The sequence below is a fragment of the Peromyscus californicus genome, unplaced genomic scaffold (genome assembly GCF_007827085.1).
Source record: "Peromyscus californicus insignis strain IS unplaced genomic scaffold, ASM782708v3 Scaffold_14__1_contigs__length_90479793_seg_2, whole genome shotgun sequence".
Classification (NCBI taxonomy): Eukaryota; Metazoa; Chordata; class Mammalia; order Rodentia; family Cricetidae; genus Peromyscus; species Peromyscus californicus.
The window spans coordinates 52,439,679-52,459,987 of NW_026294436.1; the positions used below are offsets into that span (position 1 = coordinate 52,439,679).

General features: G+C 46.9%; 1 protein-coding gene across 1 annotated transcript in view; it reads right to left on the bottom strand.

The window, feature by feature from the left end:
• Positions 1-20,309, bottom strand: part of Uck2 (uridine-cytidine kinase 2) — a 60,006-nt gene that overhangs the window by 26,007 nt on the left and 13,690 nt on the right. The window lies entirely within an intron of this gene.

Genomic DNA, 20,309 nt, shown 5'->3' on the forward strand with positions numbered 1-20,309 from the left:
CCTGTCCACACAGCACAGTTTGGAAAGGAGGAATGGAGTCAGATGAGAAACTGGTTTAATAAGGCAACTCTATCCTTTCACATGGTGGGGGGTGGCGGGGGAGATAGACCAGATGTGTGCCCATCCTCCTGGGGAAAAAGTGAGAACATAGGATGATGCTGGGAATGACTGTTCTCCCAGTTTCTTGCCCTTGTGCTCACCATGCCAGAGCTCTACAAGGACATCATAACAGCTATTCAGCAACTTCCCTTGCACCGGCAGGCCCACATTTCCTATGCTCCCCTCCAGGATGGGGGCAACTTGAGAGCCAGGCAGTAAAAATGACCTCTATCAAACCAAATGCCTGATCGACTTTTCTGTACAAGAAAATTGCATCCTTTGTTCTCTGTTTCCAGACACAAATCTAATAGGGTTCTTTTCCAAATTTTAAAGGCTGCAAAAAAGAAGTCCCGTGACGCTCATCAGTGTCTCTCTGTCCATGACCAGGAACAGTGAGGGTCTAACTGTCCTCCTATCAAGGTCACTCAGCAATAACAGAGACTCGCTAACCGAAACTAGAACCACCAGTTGCTCAAGAGTCAGAGTCCCTGCCATCTGATGGGCTCAGGAACATCCACGACCTGTGCAGTTAAGGAAGTCATGGACACTGGCCTTGGGTAGTCACTACATTCTATTCTCTAACTGTCCTTAAGAAAACAAGGTGCTGGGAAGACTTCCCAGCATTTCTTTGAAAGACCAAGTCTTCCTGAGTTTTGGCCCTCAAGGAGGACTACCTGTGGCCTAGGGTGAAGCTGGACTTGGACAAGTAAGAAGACCTGAATTGAATCTCCAGAGCCCTCCTAAAAAAGCCAAGCATGATGGCTTGTAATCCCGGTGCTGGGGAGGCAGAAGCAAGGAAAATCCCTGGGGTTCAGAGGCCTGCTAGCATGGCCTGATCAGCAAGCCCCAGGCCAACTAAAGATCTCGTCTCAAAAATCAAGGTGGACAGTGCCTTAGGACACCCAAGTTTGCCCTTTGGCCTTTACACGGTCACATGTGCATGCCCATGCATGTGCCCACACACATACATTATCTGAAAGCCCTACTGACCTCCAGGTTCCAGGCGGGTGTTTTCCAGCAAGAGGCCTCCAGTGGTCCCTGCCCCTGACTGTAAACACTAATGCTGACCCCAATGGGTGTTCTCTGCATATGACAGTGTCCTACCCCAGTCGCCTAGGAAAGGGCAAGACTGCTTTGTCATGCTGCATGAAGACATCCTCCGGGCCAGAAGCAGGATTAGCACCCGGTGTTTTATCACCTGAGACTAAATAGTCAAAAGGAAGAAAAAGCAGAGATTGAGGGACTGTGCAGCTGGGTACAGTGGCAGTCACGTGAAATCTCAGCACTTGGGAGGCCTGGTTGGACTACAAAGGCAGGCTAGGCTAACATGGCAAGACCCCATCTCAGAAGAACAGCCAAGTGAGAAAAGACATGTGAACAGAGACCGATGCAAGCTAGACCAGGTGACCAGCAGTTTTCAGGCAAGCATTTGGCAAGCGTTTCCATGTGTGGGAGGTGCTTTTCAATAAGCTGTTTATTCAAGTGGGAATCGTTAAAGAATGAAACGTTGAAGGCCTCCCTCCACCAGAGCCCCTTTGATCTCAAGGAGTGTCCAATAATTATCTGGCTGGAGTGATGAAAAGAGATGGAAGCGGGCCAGTACAGGGAGGAAACAGCAACGACAAAAAGCAGACCTGACTTACACAAACCCATGTCTGACTCGAGGTGTGTCTTCTGAGTTTGGACAAGGTGGCTCACCTCCGGCCCATCAACTCTCTTCATCTGTGAGATGACCAGGTCGGGGATATCGATCTGTCTTGCACAGGCATTTCTAAACCAGAGCCAACTGTTTTACTTGTCTGACAAGTTACTGCTAAGAGTCTGCTGTTTGCCCCTCACCCAGATTCACTTGTTGAGACCTAATCCTCCATGCAATGGTAATAAAATGAAGGGCATTGGAAAGTAATTAGGTCACCAGGGCTCCATTCTCATGGATTTCATTGGTGCCCTTAGACAAGAGGGTTAGGGGAGCCCTCGGGCCTTTGCACAAAAGCACTGTCTATGATGCACAGTCAGCCCTCACCAGACACTGAATCTTCCAGTCCCACAACTGTGAGCAATCTGTGTCTGTGTATAAATTACCCAATCTAAGGTAGTCTGCTATTAATAAACCAAGCAGAGAAGAGACAGTGGCTTTTTATTTTCTTTTTCTTCAACGGGAACAATTTTAAGTCCCTACTTACCCCTGGTAAAATATTAAGCATTTTAAATAAAGTCTGAGATGCCCGCCCTGTGCTCTCGTTACCAGCTGTCACGGGTCTAACAGTGCTGACAGAAGCCAGGGGGTGAAGAAGCGGTGAGCAGGTCTCTGCTGGCATTAAGAACTTAGTGAATACATCCTGAACACATATCAGGAGTACAGGAGGAGGATTCATTGCAGTATTGGCCCCCTTCCTTCACCAGCAGTGGAAATCAAGCAAGGGCTCCAAGAGAGAAAGGAGGCAATCCAGGAGTGGTATGTGACTTTAAGATAAGGCAGCGGTGGGGGAGTATGTGGGAAAGAACAGTAACCATGACAGTGACTGATCCAGCCTGAAACAGGGATACAGGCTGAGTGCCTCCTGTTGGTCCTGCAGCATCACAGGTCTGACAACACTCCTGGACCAAAAGCAAGCCTCCACAGAGGAAGGAGATGGGGGCTGGAAAAAGTGGGTTCCTTCTCCAGACAGCCAGAAAATCCAGGATAGCACTGACGCCACCTCTATTCCCAGAGTGCAGGCAGCCTCCTCCACAGGCGAGGATGAGAGAATGACAGGATAGCTTGCCCTTGGAACACCTGTCCCCAAAAGTTGAAAGTAAACATAGAAAGGGTGGTCCTTTTTAGATGGATTTCACTACAGTCCTATCCCTGTTACAAATGATGCAACTCAGTTAAGTTCCTCCGTTTGTTCTTCAAAACACACAGCTATTAAATATATTGTAGCAATAAGGAGCAATCCCAGAGGAGGCATGCAGCGGGTGCCACGCGAGAGCACGCGAGAGCGGGGTCTCTTCAACTTAGTTTACCCTGAACTAGTTTACATGAGAAGTTTTTACACAACCCCAGATACAAATCAAATATTTGCTATTCAATATTGAGGTTAATTTTAAAACAAGCCTATTGATAAAATATAATTTTGCTCTTCATTAAAGATAAAAGCATGCTAATGAAGTGGATAGGCTTGCTTGTTTTTGCATTAAGAATGCTTTACTTTCTACAGGAAAATAAACTTGTAGCATCAGAATGTTATCCACCTAGATGCTATTTACCTACTTGTAAACAGTGGTGAAGAGCGGTCAACAAGTAGTTTTAAATTCTTTTTGTAAAAACACAAATCTCAGTCACATATGCACCTTGAATCCCAGCACTCAGGAGGCAGAGACAGGTGGATCTCTGTGAGTTCAAAGCCAGCCTGGTTTTCACAGCAAGTTCCAGAGTAGCAAGGACCACATAGTGAGCCTCTATCTGTGTTTGATGGATAAATACACACACACACACACACACACACACACACACACACACACACACACATACATACATACACACACACACACACACACACATACATACACATACATATATACATACATACATACACACACACACATACATACATACATACATACACACACACACATACATACATACATACATACTGGAGCACTTGTAGCTCCTGCAGAGGAGGACCTGCATCCATTTCCAGCACCCGAATGGTGGCTCACCAACTTCAGTAATTCTAGCTCCAGGGGATTCAAAGCCCTCTTTTGACCTTTGAGGGCACCAGGTGCACATATGATACACAGACATACATGTAGGCAAAACACTCACACATATAAAATAAATAAATCTTAAATTTTTTGAATAAATCTTGGCTCAAGATTTCATAATGGAGGACACAGATCATCTTCAACGTTTTCCAGAATTAATCGGTATTTTTACTCTGTGATGGACACTGTTGAAAACACCCCCATCCCACAATTACAAGATGACAGATAACTGTTTAATAACATATCTGAAATTTGTGAACTCTCTGAATTCTAAGCAAAAGTCATGAGATGATTAAGAAACTCAAGTCAACAAGCCAAATAGCAACTTTTAAAATGAAGCACTTCACCGCAACACAATCCAAGATATACTAATCTAACACTTACATGCTGAGGGCTGACAGCAGGAAAACAGGAAGTCTTTGTTGCTCATACACTAAGTTTCTAGAAGAGCAGAGAACTGTATGTCAGTAAAAACACCACAGTTCATAAGGCACAACGTTTCAGACAACGGTACACAGTGTAAAGTGCTCACACTGTGTGCTTAGAACCAAGGCTGCTCTAAAGTAACTGCTGAAAGCACCCATGATTCATTAATTATTTCTGAATTAACTTCTGGTCACTGTGCTTTCAGGAACCTTTTCCTGTTGCCGTGTTTTCTGCAGCCCCTACACTGAGTTACACAGCCCCACATCAGGTCACAATCCACAGTTCAAGAACTGTAGTCTAGAGCCTTCCGGATGGCTGAGTGGAAAGAGGTGCCGACTGCCAAGCCTGATGACCTAAATTCAATCCACAGGATCCACATGGTAGGAGAACTAACTTCCACAAGTTGTCTCCTGACCACCAAGCACGTTTGGGCAACACATAACACACACACATACTTAATTTTTTTTTTCTATAAGAAGCTGTGATCTAAAGAATTTAACTTATGATTTATTCAGCCAATATTCTCACTGTTAACTCAACAGTCCCTGAAGGCCTTGGAATGATGAATGTATAAATAGTCCCAACCTCCTCAGGAATCACCACTGCTCTCCCAGCCTCCTAGTCTTCCTTGCCTCATCAGGCTGCAAGCATGGTCCCTGAGCAGGCCACTGCAACCTTGGAAGGTAAAGCTCCTACGGCACAGGGGCCCACGGTGCTAAACCTGCTTCCTCCTCCACTTGGGCCCTGCCTGGGCTGAGATGAATACCAAGCAGGAGTCATTTCAAGAGACCTACAGCGTGGGATGTGAAGCAAGAGCTGTACACTCAGTAGATTTAGTGACGTGTCCAGCGGTCCTGCTGCAAAGCCCGGACTTGGCCACTCTCTCCGGGAACAAGATCCCAGACCGATCAGGACAGCTGGCTGTTTGCTTGTTCACCTGTCAGCAAACTTAGCTAATGTAAGCAAAGCTGCCACGAGGGCAGATGGGGACTCACAGACACTCTGCTGGACGCTCAGAGCACTACTAACACACCCACCTTCGTGGAGGCAGAGAGCATGGAGAAGAGCTGGGCAGACCACACACAAACCCTTGTTTCCATTCTTTGTTAGCCAGACAACCCTGCGGAAACTGTTCAGCTTCTCAGAGCTGCCATATGCTTCCATTTGCTTTCTCCAATGTAGCAGAAAACTAACCAGCCACTCACACCTCAGGACGGAGCACACAGGCTGTCCACTATGTGCTGCATGTAGTAGCTAGAACACTCCATCAATGCTAATGGTTCTTCAAATCCCTACCTTACACACAAGTTTTTGGAGGGGTCTGAAAGGATCAAATTTTTCTCAGTTCTACTCCTATGCTCATTCCCAACCTTCTCAGAGAGACAATTCTAGATACTTGGTCCGAAAAACTTGATAATGGTGATGGCACATCATTCCAGCACTGTGCTATTATATGAGCCCATGTCTGACAAACTGACAAACTGACCCCAAACTGCTGCACCTGTCTCCAATAACTGCACCATTCTGAGTGTGAGCACACACAGCCTTCCAAGACACCCAGCTAGCTCTGTCTCCGATGCCATACCTGGCCCCACCCTCCTCATCCTGGCTAAATCCTGCTCAGCCAACGCCTTCTTGCCCTCTGCCTCCTCCATCTCCTCACCCCAGGATCTGCCGCCAGCATGGTGCTTCCCTGTTACTCTGCACTCGGTATCGTGTGGCTCACTCATATCGGTTGTCTGTTGCCTTCCTCATCTTGCCTTGCCAGGGAAATGAGTCGGGTATCCTTACACCTTAGGATGCCTGTCTCAATTACTTTTCATCAGTTATAGCATTAGCTGGGTGGGGTCTCACCCTGAGAACCACACCCTTTATCTGCATTTCCCCTCATCTCTTTCAACACAAACGTAGGCTCCAACATTACATTCCCTTATTTTCTCCTTACACTGTACTTTTTGTATTTCACAGAGGATTTGCATAAGAGTGAACCACATGACAGTCAACATTAGGCTGGGGCGTGTTCTCTCCCCCCCACCCCCCACCCCCACCCCCGCTCTGTAGCTGTCTACTGCTCCAGCACCATGTCTGCCTACCTGCTGCCTGCCATGCTCTCCACCACGGACTCACCCTCTGAAACTACAACCACCCCCATTAAATGCCTTCTTCTGTGGTGTCTCTTCACAGCAGCAGAACTTGTTACTAGAGTATTGCTGAGGCAGGCCTGCCCATGATGTTCTGTGGAAGAATGTGGAAGGAAAGGAGCTTGGAGGGCAGTAGTGCCGAGAGACATGTGGACCAAGGAAGCCCAGCTCAGAGTTTTCAGAGTAACATCAGCAACTGGGCTAGAGACTATTCTCGTGATATGTTGGCAAAGAATGTGGCTGGGTTTTTTTGCCGGCTTGCGCTGTCACTGGCAAGTTCATCCATGCTGTTCCTGAGCCATCTCTCCACTGGTGTTAGGACCCATTTCCTTTGGGATTTCAGCACAGGCTGAAAACTGGCAGCTCTCTAGGACTCCTCTGGGACTCCAGGACCAGACTGACAATACTGAGTATGTGTGTGTTGTTTTGAGATAGGGTCTCATGTAGGCCAAACTAGCCTCCACCTTTATATGTAGCCAAAGCTGACCTTAAACCTCTGCACCACCACACACAGTTTTATGTGGTGCTAGAGACCTAAACCATGGCTTCTGAATGCTGGGTAAGCAAAACTGAGACAGGAGGGCCTCAGTTTAAGATCAGTCCATGCTGTGTAAAGCCTTGCCCACTAGATAAATATATAAATAAATACTTAAAAATGTTAAAGCTCCGGGCTGGAGAGATGGCTCAGGGGTTAAGGGCACTGGCTGCTCTTCCAGAGGTCCTCAATTCAAGTCCCAGCAACCACATGGTGGCTCACAACTATAATGATGGTCTAGTGCCCACTTCTGGCCTGCAGGCATACATGCAGGCAGAACACTGTATACATAACAAATAAATCTATCTTATAAAAAAAATGTTAAAGCTCACTTCTTGGAAGTTTATCACAAGTTACTTAAAGGAACAAATCTAAAGACATCGGCAGAATCACCTAACTCCAAACTAAGCTACACCCCCAGCTCTTATTAAAAGGAGGATGAATATTACCATTTCCTCACTTAAGACTGGTTGAGTCAGAATCAGCTGAGAAAGCAGGTGTAAGAAACAGAGTAACTGTGGGCCATGGATACTCTGAGCCTGAACGCTCTCCAGAGACCCTTAAATCATCTCTGCAGGTGGTGAGGCCAAGCTCATGATACCGGGATCTCCAGAAGTGTCAACGCGCTACTGAAAACTGAAAAGAAACCCCGGGGCCTGTCAAGGGCCCCTAGTTAACACATACCCTTCACTTTCCGACTCTGGACACTTGTCCCAGTTAACATGAGCAGCTGCCAGAGGAATGACATCCACTCTGGGAGTGTGTTCCAAGTTAATTATTGACTAAAGCTTGCCAGCTTCCAACGAGGAAGCCCAAAGCCAGAGAGCTGAGAAGGTTAACAGTGAACTCACTCCTGGCGAAGTGCTGGGCATATGCCATCTGTCATGATCATGTGTCACAGCCCCAAAATATTGAATGAACTCATCTGAAGCCTCCCTTCTTTACAAGATACTCCCCTGCCAATTACAGCGTAAATACATACAGGAAAGTCAACTAGGACTTTATGACTTAGAACTGGCTGGAGGTGGGCGCTCTGGGACAGAGCACCTAACACCTATAAGGTCCCGAGTCTTATCCCCAGCGCCATGACAGACTAAGAGCCAATGGAGTGGAGTGCTCAGCTATAGTCTGTTTGTTACTCAGGAGGCTGAGGCAGAGAGATCTCAAATAAGGCTATGTAGTTTATATGTTATATAACCTGTATGTGGTAATTTAAATAAGAATGGCCTCCAGAGGCTCATATATTTGAATGTCTGGTCTGCAGTTGATGGAACTGTTGGGGAAAAATGAGGAGGTGAGGCCTTGTTGAAGAAGTATCACTTATGAGCATCAATCATTCCCAGTAAGGGTTAGCTCGCATGGGCCCAACCCCCATATCTCCCTGTGGTTGCTGTCTCAAGACAGAAGCTCTCAGCTACTGCTCCAGCACCATGCCTGCCTGCTGCCACGATTCCCACCGTTATGGTCATGGACTCCACTACCTGCTGACACTGTGAGCCCCCAACTTCTTTTATAAATTGCCTTGCTCATGGCGCTTTAGCACAGTAGTAGAAAAGTAACTAGAAAAATACCATGTCCCAATAAATAATTATTTAACATGTAAAAGTCACTACATTGAAGCCCATTACATGTTGCTTAGAAAGCTGGGCATGGTGGTACACCTTTAATCCCAGCACTCAGAAGCAGAGGCAGGTAGACCAAGATCAGCCCGGACTATACTGTAAGTTCGAGGCCAGCCAGGTCTATCTGTCTACCAGTGATACCCTGTCTCAAAAAAAAAGAAAGGAAGGAAGGAAGGGAGGAAGGGAGGGAAGGGAGGGAGGGAGGAGAAAAAAAGCCAGGCATGGTGGCACACACCTTTAATCCCAGCACTTACTCAGAAGGCAGAGGCAGGCAGATCTCTGCATTCGAGGCCAGCCCAGTCTACAGAGCAAGTTCTAAGACAGCCAGGGCTACACAGAGAAATCCTGTCTCAAAAACCAAAACCAAACAAACAAATTAACTATTTACACCGCATCCCTAATATATTTAAATGTTATATGTAGTCAAGAGATGATTTTTAAAGTATATGGTGGGGCCTGCAAGATGGCTTAGTGGGATCAAGGACTTGCCACACTAAGCCTGATGACCCGAGTTCAGTTTCCAGGATCCACAAGGTAGAAGCAGAGAACTGGCAAGTTATCCTCTGACCTCCACACACAGACACACACAACCAACAAATAAATGTAATATTTTTAAAAGCTAACAAGTATATGGCAGAATATGCATAGGTTATTTGCAAATATTATACCACTTTGTTTAAGGGACTATAGCATCACTGGAGTTAAGTTTATATATGTATTTTAGATTATATGATATGCTGTACTGTATTATGGAGAATTTTTCATGGTTTTAAATTTTTTGGAATATTCACATTTTATTCTCATAACTCTAGAGTGCCATGGGCGGGATACTCTTCCATTTCAAAGATGATCAGAAACCAGAGATTTCAACTGGGGTTACAGCTTGGTGGTAGAGTACTGTCCAGCATATTCAGGGTCCTATGTTTAATCCCCAGCAATCCCCACACCAGCCACCACGAGCGCGCGAACACACATGTGCACATGCACACCCCCCCACACACAGGAGTTAATCATCTTGCACCAGGGCATGCAGAAACTGAGCAGACTAGTTCCACTTCTCTGAACCTCTTCCCAGTGTCCCACTCTGGCAACGATAAGGAAAAGATGTTCCAACTGCACATACTCCATAGCCCTGCATTTGTTCAGACACCCACAGAAACCCTGGAATGTGCAACTCAGCTCACAGACGATATGTGGGCTAGGCAGGACAGAAGGAGCTTGCAAGGAAAAAAAACAGTGACTGAATATATATGTAAGACAGTTTTACTTCCTGCCACGCTGGAGTCTGTTACTGTTGAAATGTGTTTAGCTGTGGGTTCCACTCTGCAGCAAGATGTGAGGAAGCAGGATCTGCTGCTATATATAAATGTCTTATTTGGGGGACGTCCTTCTTGTAAAATAACAAGCAATCCAGACAGGGACTAGGAATGAGGTTTTGTGAACTGAATTCAGAAAACCTGACGCCTTGCAAATGCCCTCCACACTGAAGCCTGCTGCTAAGAACTTCTGAAGGGAGCCAGATGGACCGTCTGATCACGGTCTGTCATCCCAGGGGAAAACAATGTTTGTTTTCACTGATTTCCCTCTAGAGTAAGACAGCTTAAAACAGGGAATGAGGGTTGGGTATGGTGGCCCACACCTTTAACCCCAGCACTGATCTCTGTAAATCTGAGGCCAGCCTGGTCTACACGAGGTCAGCCTGGTCTACACATCAAGCTCCATGCCAGACAGGGATACACAGAGAAAGAAACCAAAACAAAGAGTAGGCTGGCGGGGTGGTGCAGTGGGCGGACACCTGCCTAGCACAGCTGAGGATCTGGGCTGGACACCCAGCAAGGCAGAAGAAGAAATGGTAACAAAACTGGGGAGAAAGCAAACATGGGCTGTGAAGCATCCTGCACTGCAGTGGTTCCCCTTACCTGCCTGAACTCAGATAAACAATGAGCTCTCTAAGTTTCCCTCTACACAAACATACCTTGATAAAGTTTAGTTTATAATAGTAAGAAATGAACCATAATTATTAATAGAATAATTATAACTGTAGCACTAATAAAAGCTATGTGAATATGCTCTCTGTGTTAGTCAGTGTTCTACTGCTGTGAAGAGACACCATGACCATGGCAACTTATACAGGAAAGCATCTGATTGGGGCTGCTTACAGTTGTGCACGGCGGGGAGCATGGCAGCACACAGGCAGACATGGTGGTGGAGAAGCAGTTGAGAGTCCTACATCCCGATGCACAGGCAGCAGAAGAGAGAGACACTGGGCCTGGCTTGGGGCTTTTGAAAACCTCAAGGCCCACCTCCGGTGACACACTTCCTCCAACAAGGCCACATCTCCTAATCCTTTCCAACAGTGCCACTCCCTGGTGCCCGAGCCTTCCAATCTATGAGCCTATGGGGGCCGGTCTCATTCCAGCCACCAGTCTCTTCTCACCCTCAAAGACCTCTTTAGATTTACTGTATGTGTGTGAGTGTTTTCCCTGCACATATGTATGGCACACCACAGCATGTCTGGTGCCCAGGGAAGCCAGAAAAGGATGTCAGACTCCCCGAACTGCAGTTATTGATGGTTGTGAGCCACCATGTGAGTACTGGGAGTTGAACTGTGTCCTCTGCAAGAAAGACAAATGCTCTTGGCCACTAAACCATCTCTCCAGCCCCTCAAAGATTTTTTTCAATTGTTACAAGATGTCCTCTGACCTCCACCATGTGCACCATGGAATGCACTCAGCCAAACGCACCAAACACGTCAAATCAGTAATTAAAAACAAAACAAAAACTTATGTGTCTTAGTGTTTTGACTGTGTCTGCAAAACCTGAATGAGTACAGCACCCACGGAATGAAGAGGATGTTGATCTCCTAGAAGAAGTTACAGATGCTTGTTAGCCATCCATCACCTGGATGCTGGAAATCAAACCCACATCCTCTGCAAGAGCAGCCAGTGCTCTTAACCACTGAGCCATCTCCACAAACCCCTTAAAGGATTCCTAAGTGCTGGGGATCTGTAAGGAGTGTGAGAACAAGAATAAAGAATCTAACAGAGTTGTTGGCGAAGCAGAAAAGACACTGAGGAAAGCTGAGTGAGGAGAGGAAATGCCTCCTCCCACTTCTAGTCAGAGCCAGGAGAGAGCTGGGATCATATGGTGTCTCCAGGCAATAGCCCCACAGCCTGACGCCAGTGCAGTTTCAAAGCCCTGTGGCCTGTGTGATTCTGTGTGGGGTTCACATGGAGGCAGGACTGAGAGCCTAGTGTCCATACACACGAGTATCCATAACTCACAATAAAGGGCAACTTGGAAAAGAAACAGGAGCCAGGACATTAGCAGAGGGGCAACCTTGGAAATAACCTTAAAGAGGAAGATGATGCTGATGTTTGAGAGATGTGTGCCTGTTAGAGCTGGGGATCATCTAAATAAAGGGCCACCTACTTCCTGGCCCACCTATACATCAATCCTCTCTCCCTCCTGCCCAGCCTCCCTCAGCCAGGGTGCAGAAGAACAGACAGGATGGCTGATGAGGCGCTGGAGCAGGGGGACAGGGAAGGTGGAGTATCTAGACAAAAACATCAGCAGCAACTTTACTACCCTGGCTTTGATCCTTGTCACTCTATAAAAGGACCTTCCAGAATGTTCAAAGGAAAACCATAATGTACGGAACATCTAGGCTTGGGCTGTAAGGTCACTACTAAGAACCGCACCCAGATTTTAAGAGACTAGAAGACAAAAGGATGGGTTTTCCCATGTTCAAAGGGAAGGTAAGACAAAGAAATAGGGCTGTGCATTGGGAAAAGCCAGAGACAAAACAACAACAGCCAACTAAACACATGTGAGGCCTTTACAAAACATCCTACCGCTCGGCACGGGCGTGCGGACTCGGGTGCACTGGTCCTCAGACAGGCAGCAGGCTCCAGGGCCCGAGCGGATTCCCAAAGCTGCTCAGTACAGCTCTGAGGACCAGCTATCAGACACACTATTCCAAGCCCCTTGGAGTCACCAAGCCAACCGTCTTACCTGTTAATCCAGACACCATGAGGAAGAGGTGTGTGATTAACCACACCTACTTTACCTGGAAGAGGACCAAGTTCCCGAGGCGAGGCCTTGCCAGGAGCTACTCAGCAAAACTCGGCTGAGGCTGGATGAAAGACACCAAAAAGACCAGAGGCAAGAGAGGCGACATGGAGCCACACCCTCTGCTGTTCACCCAGGAGCCAGATCTTCCTGTCTAAAGGCAACTTTTTGGGCTCCAGCGGCAAAGTTGCCTGGCGCCAAGCTTGACAATCTGAACTGGATTCTTGAAACCCACATGGTTCAGAGAACTGACCTCAAAGGGTGAGCAAGTGTGTGCTCACACTGACACATGTACACACATAATAAATATAATAAAAAAAAATTAGTAAAAGCAACTTTTCCAGTTTTTCTGGTTTCCCTGTTCCCTCCAGCATTTAGGGGGAAAGACAGTGAGGGGGAAAAAAAAAGTTTCAGCAGATGTGTGTTCCTTGCTCCTCGACCCCTGATGGATCTGGTCACTTAGGGTCAAACTATTATTAGTGTCCAGCATGGCTTCCCAGGGGAATGAATCCAGCTCAGCTCTCTTCTCCCCAGCTCCACTACCCCTCTGCCCTACCCTGCCCCACCCCATCTCACCCTTCAGGACTGAATTACAAAAACTCTGCTTTCCTTATGGGTCCCCGACCCACTTCCCAGACCAGGAACCCACAAGTCCACCACATGCTGTAATGACAGGGTTTGGGCCTCTGGTTCAGATTCCCAGACCAAGACTCTCTGCCACCTGACCTCTTCCATCTGGCTTGTTGGCAAAGAATTGCGCTCAAGAAAGCCACAAGCACGGGTTGCTCCTAACCCTCACTCACCCTTCCTCACTGTGTGGTAAGCTACCAAGTAAATCAGTATTGGTTTTCTCACTAGGAGAAACTGCCTCGGAGCAAGCCTAAGAAACCTCTCCCTTCCCCCGCATCTGTATTTACTTTCCCCAGTCATCTCCACCTGCCTTTCCCCACATTGAGCTCAACCTGGACCACAGCCAACTGGGCAGTCAAGAGTGTGCTTTCCTGTGACCTCATCGCCTTTTCTGAAAGATGTGAAGGCCTGCTTCCCAACCATAGACGGCCTCAGCTTAAGGATAAGGTTCGGAAAGGCGGCTAGTTCAAAAAGCGCAGACTTGCTGATCGCCCCTTTCTACCGCAAACACATCTCCCAACGTGAAGCTCTCTTCAAGGAGTTTAATCTCACCAGGCATGGAGGCACATGACCGTAGTCCCAGCACTCAGAAGACGGAGACAGGAGGGCTATGCAGAGAGACCCACATTTACAAAAGAAGTTAAACCTCCTGCAATTCTTCAAAGTCCGCGTTGGCATTCTGGCCCGCCCCTTGGGGACCTACCCTGCGTGTCCTGCTTTAAAGCCTACCTTAAGAGAAAACTCCTCCCCCACCCCTTTCTATTCCCAAGAAGTGTGCGTGTGTGTGTGTGTGTGTGTGTGTGTGTGTGTGTGTGTGTGTGTGTGTCTTCCCCCCACCAAAAAAAAAAAAAAAACTCTTCACTGAGCGCTGTCTGCATGGTGTCTGTCCCTTACCTGCCAGGGGGGCACCTTGGCTCCAGATAAAGCAAGGAGACACAAAGAAGCATAAGCACCTAAGAGAACAAGTCACCAGGCAGACCTCAGCAGCCATAGCCCATGCCAGTCTGTCCTTTCACTCCTGTCTGTCCACAATACCCTATAATGCAGGTTTGTTGTTGCTCAGTACAAGATTTATTTTTATTTTATGCATGAGTGTTTGCCTTCCTGTATGTACATACACTGTGTGTGCAGTACCTATAGAAGCCAGGAGAGGGCACTATACCTCTGGAACTGGAACTATAGGCAGCTGTGAGCTGCCATGTAGGTTATGGGAATGGAATCTGAGTCCTTTGCAAGAGCAGCCAAGTGCAACTAAACACTGAGTGGTCTCTCTAGCCCCATGGTTTGTTTTTCAATTCAGTTTAATGGTTAATATTCATGAAAATGTAAATAGTAAGTGTCAAATTTAACCAAATCCCAACAAAATTACATCAGAAGGAGACATGGAAAATGGAAAGATGTCAATGAAGGATCAGCTAATCTGATTTTCGGTATGGAAGTCAATAAAACTGCCTAATACAGATGGGGGGGGGGGGAATTGACAGTATAGTTGCTTATTTGTTTTGAAATGTTAAGCTGCCTGTCGGCCTCCTTATAACTTGGGATGGGTGGCACACACACTTTTTTTTTTTTTTTGTAATTACAAAAGTAATCCTTTTTAAAAAAAATAGTATCAGTTATTTACTTATGTGGGGGGCGGTATATATGGGATCCACAGGATGCACGTGGAGATCAGCACAACTTTTGAGAGTCAATTTGCCTTCCACCACATGGGCCCCAGGAATCAAACTCAGGGTGTCGGGCCTGGTGGCAAGAATCTTTGCCCAAGCACCTCACCACACCATTTTTATTTGTTAAACTATTAATGATGTGCATGCACACACAGCCCACGGAAGCAGGAGAAAATAAAAATAGCCAGTGAAATGCCAGGTTGTCAGCTTTTTCTTTGACATCAGGCTCAAAGGGGGACAAGAGCGGACATAGCATCACACTGACCAAGAACCCCTGCAATGTCAAGAGCTACTATCCATCCAAAAAAAGAGCTACTATCCAAACCGTCCTCTCTGGCTTTACTCACACTCACCTTACTTCTTGGACTACAAAAACACAGCAATGTACATGCGCATTCAAGCACACACACAATCCTATAACCAAATCACCGTCCAAGGTCCTTGTCTCCAAGGAAACAATACCCTGTTAACCAAATCAAAATACAGGTCCTAGCTGACTCCAGCACTGGGGAGGTGAGGTGCAATGCCTGTCCCAGGAAATGTGTGCTCAACAAAATTCCACAGGCAGCTTCAGGAGATAACTGGCCCTTCCTGAAGCTCACCCATGGACACCCTCCCCCAATAACCTAGCTAATCTGCCCTACAGAGAAACTGTCTATTCCAGAAGCAGAAGTCCAGGGCCAGCCCCTCCCAGGTGCCCTCAGCAGAGCTCTGGTTTAGAGACGGTTTGTCTGCAGGTGTTGAAGGCTTACCCTGAGTACTGCAGTGTTGGAAGGTGGCAGGGCCTCCAAGAGGGGGGATCTACAGTTGGTAGTGGTGTAGTGTTCTCAGAAATGATTCTGGTAGTTCTCACAGGACTTGGTTAATGCCTGTGCGGATGTGTGGTTATTAAAGGGTAAGCCTGGCATCTTCTACACCCTCTGGTTTCCTGTCTCTCTCACAGAGGCATGGCACCAAACTGATGGGGTCACTCAACCTTGAACTTCCAGCCTCAAAGCAGCAAGGTAAACAAGCCATTTCTTTATTCATTACCTGGCCTCGGGTATTTTGTCATGACAGTAGGAAACAGACCAACACAGCCAATAATATGGATGCTCAAATTTCGAGAGAAGGGATATCCTGGATATTGTGGAGCATTAACTTTCCTCACAGGGCAGCCACTTTCCTGGCAGAATCAACAAACAGGAATGGGAACAGACACCTGCAGAAGCACTCCCAATAGGATATTGCTGATGAGACCAAAATGCTTCCCAAATTCCAAGGAAACTGACATTTAGTTCGTGTAAAACAAGCTAGGATCCAGCTGACTGCTGCATAGTCAAGATAATGTCATATCTTAAGGGACATGATTCCCTAGGGAGTCAGAGTTTTTAAAAAGAAGAAGAAAATGTGTTTGCCAAGGAGGATTTCTGTCCCTACAGATGTACTATATCTACCTGAGCAGGCTGGGACATGCCTGTAGTCCCAGCACTCACAAGGCTGAAGTAGGAATTCAAGACCAGACTGGGCACCGTAGTGAGAGACACAGTCACTAAAAAATTGAGGTGTATATGGAGGTGTGGTGGGACACACCTGTAATCATAGCACTCAGGGTGAAGGAAGTTCCAACTATATAGTGGGACCCTATCTAGAAATGAAAAGTTTGCTGATCTGTCGTGGAATATTATTTTCAGATGTGTTACATTCATTTACGCTGTGAAACACTGGTTTAATGATGCAAAGATGTGTTGCATTCTTTTATGTTGCATTTGTTTAACTCTGTGAAGCTGTGTTACTTTGCCTGTCTGTAACACCTGATGGTCGAATAAAGAGCTGAACAGCCAATAGTGAGGCAGGAGAAATGACGGGCGGGGCTGGCAGGCAGAGGGAATAGATAGAAGGAGAGATCTGGGAGGAAAAGAAGAGCAAGAGAACAAGGAGAGGAGGATGCTAGGGGTCAGCCACCCAGCCAGCCACAGAGTAAGAGTGAAAAAGTAAGATATGCAGAAGTAAGAAAAGGAAAAAGCCCAGAGACAAAGGGTAGATGGGATAATTTAAGAAAAGCTGGCTAGCAACAAGCCAAGCTAAGGCCGGGCACTGATAAGAAAAAGTCTCCATGTGTGATTATTGGGGAGCTGGGTGGCGGGCCCCCCAAAAAATAATAAAGAGCTCAGAGTAAGAGTCAAAATCAAACAACAGCACTGATCTGTGTAGAAATGTGTCTACAGCTGAAATGAAAGGGCCTAATGAGGAAAGCCTCGGAGATCACTGCCTTAGCTCCCACCCCCCTCTGGACTTCCTACACAGTATTTACTCTCTGCTCACCAAAATGTGTGAGACTTTCTGCCACCAGCAACCAGTCAACTCCCCACCAGACCAGCTGGGTGCACCACAATTAACTCTGTCTTCATGAAACCAGCCTGGAGACAGAATCAGATCTGCAGTTTAAGGCCTTAGTCCCACGAGACGTCCCCCGCCTGGGATGCTCAGGGCAAGCCCCAACTTGTATGGCCCGTGTTTCTGACCCAGGGACTATAAAATGGGGTTTCCTTATTTCCTACTTGGGTAGATTAATTGGTTAGGAAGACCTCAGAACCCAGGGCCACTCCTATGTTCACCATTATGGATCATTGGAACAGACAGAAGAGACACGTGGCACAAGGTGCGTTCGAATGCTGTGTGGGTGCCTCCCTCCAGCATCTGCTCGTTCAGTTACCCAGAAGCCAGCTTGAACCTTGTCCTGCTGGCTTTTATGGAAGCTTCATTTTATAGGTATGACTGATTACAGCACCAGTCATGGTGATCAACCCAACATTTATCTCCTTTCCTCTCCCTGGATGTCTCAAGATAGGAAAAATCATGAAAAATCTGGTGTTATCAACAGATCAATTCTTTTTTTGTTACTGTTTTGTTTTGATTTTTGCTTACTTTGTTTTTTTTTTTTTTTTAAACTGGCCTCACTATTTAGCCCTGGCTGACCTGGAACTCTCTTTGTAGACCTGCTGGCCTTGGAACTCACAGAGATCCACATTCCTCTTCTGGGATTAAAGACCTGTGCCACCATGCCTAGCCCAGATTAACTCTTTGATGGGTTCAAATTTGGTAATCTATTGGGACCACAGAAAAATGTAGACGGTATGGGCTGGGGATATAGCTCAGTCAGTTGGTAGAGTGTTTCATACACCAAGCCTGGTTCCTTTTCAGCACCCCAGAAACTGTGGTATGGTCATACAAACCTACACCAGAATGGTGGTGCACACCCAACACTCAGACAAGAAAACCAAGGTCATCACCCTTCTGCTGTATAGGCCAGACGGGGACACGAGACTATCTCAAACCCCCCCAACCCTCCCCATAAACTGGTCAGTTGATGCAGGCGGATCACAGTTTGAAGGCCAGCCTAGGATATATATAAGATCCTACACAGGAAGAGGGAGGAGCTTAAAGACTTAGGAGGTTGATAAAGAATAAGTAGGTCCCAGAGGTGTCCTTGGTGACTCTGTCTTGACCCTGATCATCCCCTCCACTCCCTGGTCATCATGAAGCATGTGGCACTTCACACCACCATGCATTCTCTTGCTTTGCCATGGGCCTGCCAGCAACGGGACTCCAGTGGCCACCGTCTGAGACTGTAAGCCAAAATAAGGCTTTTCTCCTCTAAGTTCATGATTTGTAGGGTTTTTTTTTTTTTTTTTTGGGTCATGGAGATGTGACAATAAGGATCACAGACTCTGTCTCAGGGACCGGGAGAGTAGGTTGTGGCCAAAGACCAAACACTAAAACTAAAAGATTCTCCTGATCCCCCCACGCTCTAGAGATTTAGGAGTTCTGAACTGAACAGCGACCAAACACACATTTCTCCTTAAATTCATAGTGCTGAAGGTTCCTATTTCTGCTCTTCACTTGTGGAATTCTCCTGTTCATTCTGAATCTAGAGTCACCTGTGAGAGAGCTCAGTCCCCAGTCCTGTGGGCGTTCACTACACTGCCCTTAGCAAGCTTGTGCTGGGGCTCCAGAGATCGGTTTTCTACACCCTCCAGCTAGGCTAGACAGGCTTTGAATCCAGCACTGCCACTCACTGGCTATGGGACGTGGGGGTGGTTACTGAACTCTGAAAACTGGGGATCCTTACAGGAACTCACCTCCCAGGGCTTGGAGAGGTTATGGAGGTAATAGATGTCAGGCCTACGCCAGCACAGTAAGGGCTCAGGAAACAGATACTATTATAAGCCGAGCATTCTCAAAGGAAAGGAACAATAAACAAACGTCAGGAACTTTAGGAAGCTCAGTGATAGAAGGAAAATTAAGACGGAGGGAAGGGGGCTTCCCACGGCTGGGTCAGAGCCTCACAAGAGCACGCGGTGTACTTTAGATTATAAAGAGACAAGGAGGGGGCCGGGAGATGGTGCCGTGGGTAAAGGCCTTTGCTGCTAAGGCTAACTTGAGTTTGATCTCCAGGAGCCACGTGGTAGGAGAGAACCTACTCCTCCAAGTTATCCTCTGAACTCCATATTCACGCTATGGCACATGAGTGAACTCGTGTGTGCATGCACACACTCACACCACAAACAAAATGTAATTTTAAGCAGAGCGGTGGTGACGCTCACCTTTAATCCCAGCACTAGGGCAGCAGAGGCAGGTGGATCTCTGAGTTCAAGGCCAGTCTGGTTAGTCTACAGAGTGAGTTCCAGGGCAGCAGGGGCTACACAGAGAAACCCTGTCTCAAACAAAACAAAACAAAAAAAAAAGCTATGGACTTTTATTTTTTAAGAAAAGAGGGAGAAATGGTGGAATAAATGTGATAAAAGGTGTTTAGGTTTCACTGTTGTTGTCTGAGGATTTGTTCTGTTGTTTTATAGTTTTGTTGAGACAGGGTCTCACTACATAGCCTTGACTGGCCTGACTTCCTGTGTAGACCAAGCTGGCATGGAACTCACAGATCTACCTCCCTATTTCTCAAGTGCTGGAATTACAAGCATGAGCTACCATACCGTGTGTGTGTGTGTGTGTGTGTGTGTGTGTGTGTGTGTGTGTGTGTGTTTTAAATAGAAATTAAGTGTATTAAGAAAGAAAGAGAGCCGGGCGGTGGTGGCGCATGCCTTTAATCCCAGCACTCGGGAGGCAGAGCCAGGTGGATCTCTGTGAGTTCGAGGCCAGCCTGGGCTACCAAGTGAGTTCCAGGAAAGGCGCAAAACTACAGAGAAACCCTGTCTCGAAAAAAACCAAAAAAAAAAACCAAAAAAAAAAAAAGAAAGAAAGAGAGAAAACAGCTGGGCGGTGGTTTAATCCCAGCACTTGGGAGGCAGAGGCAGGCCACCTCTGTGAGTTTGAGGCCAGCCTGGTTCACAAAGTGAGTTCCAAGACAGCTAGGGCTGTTACCCAGAGAAAA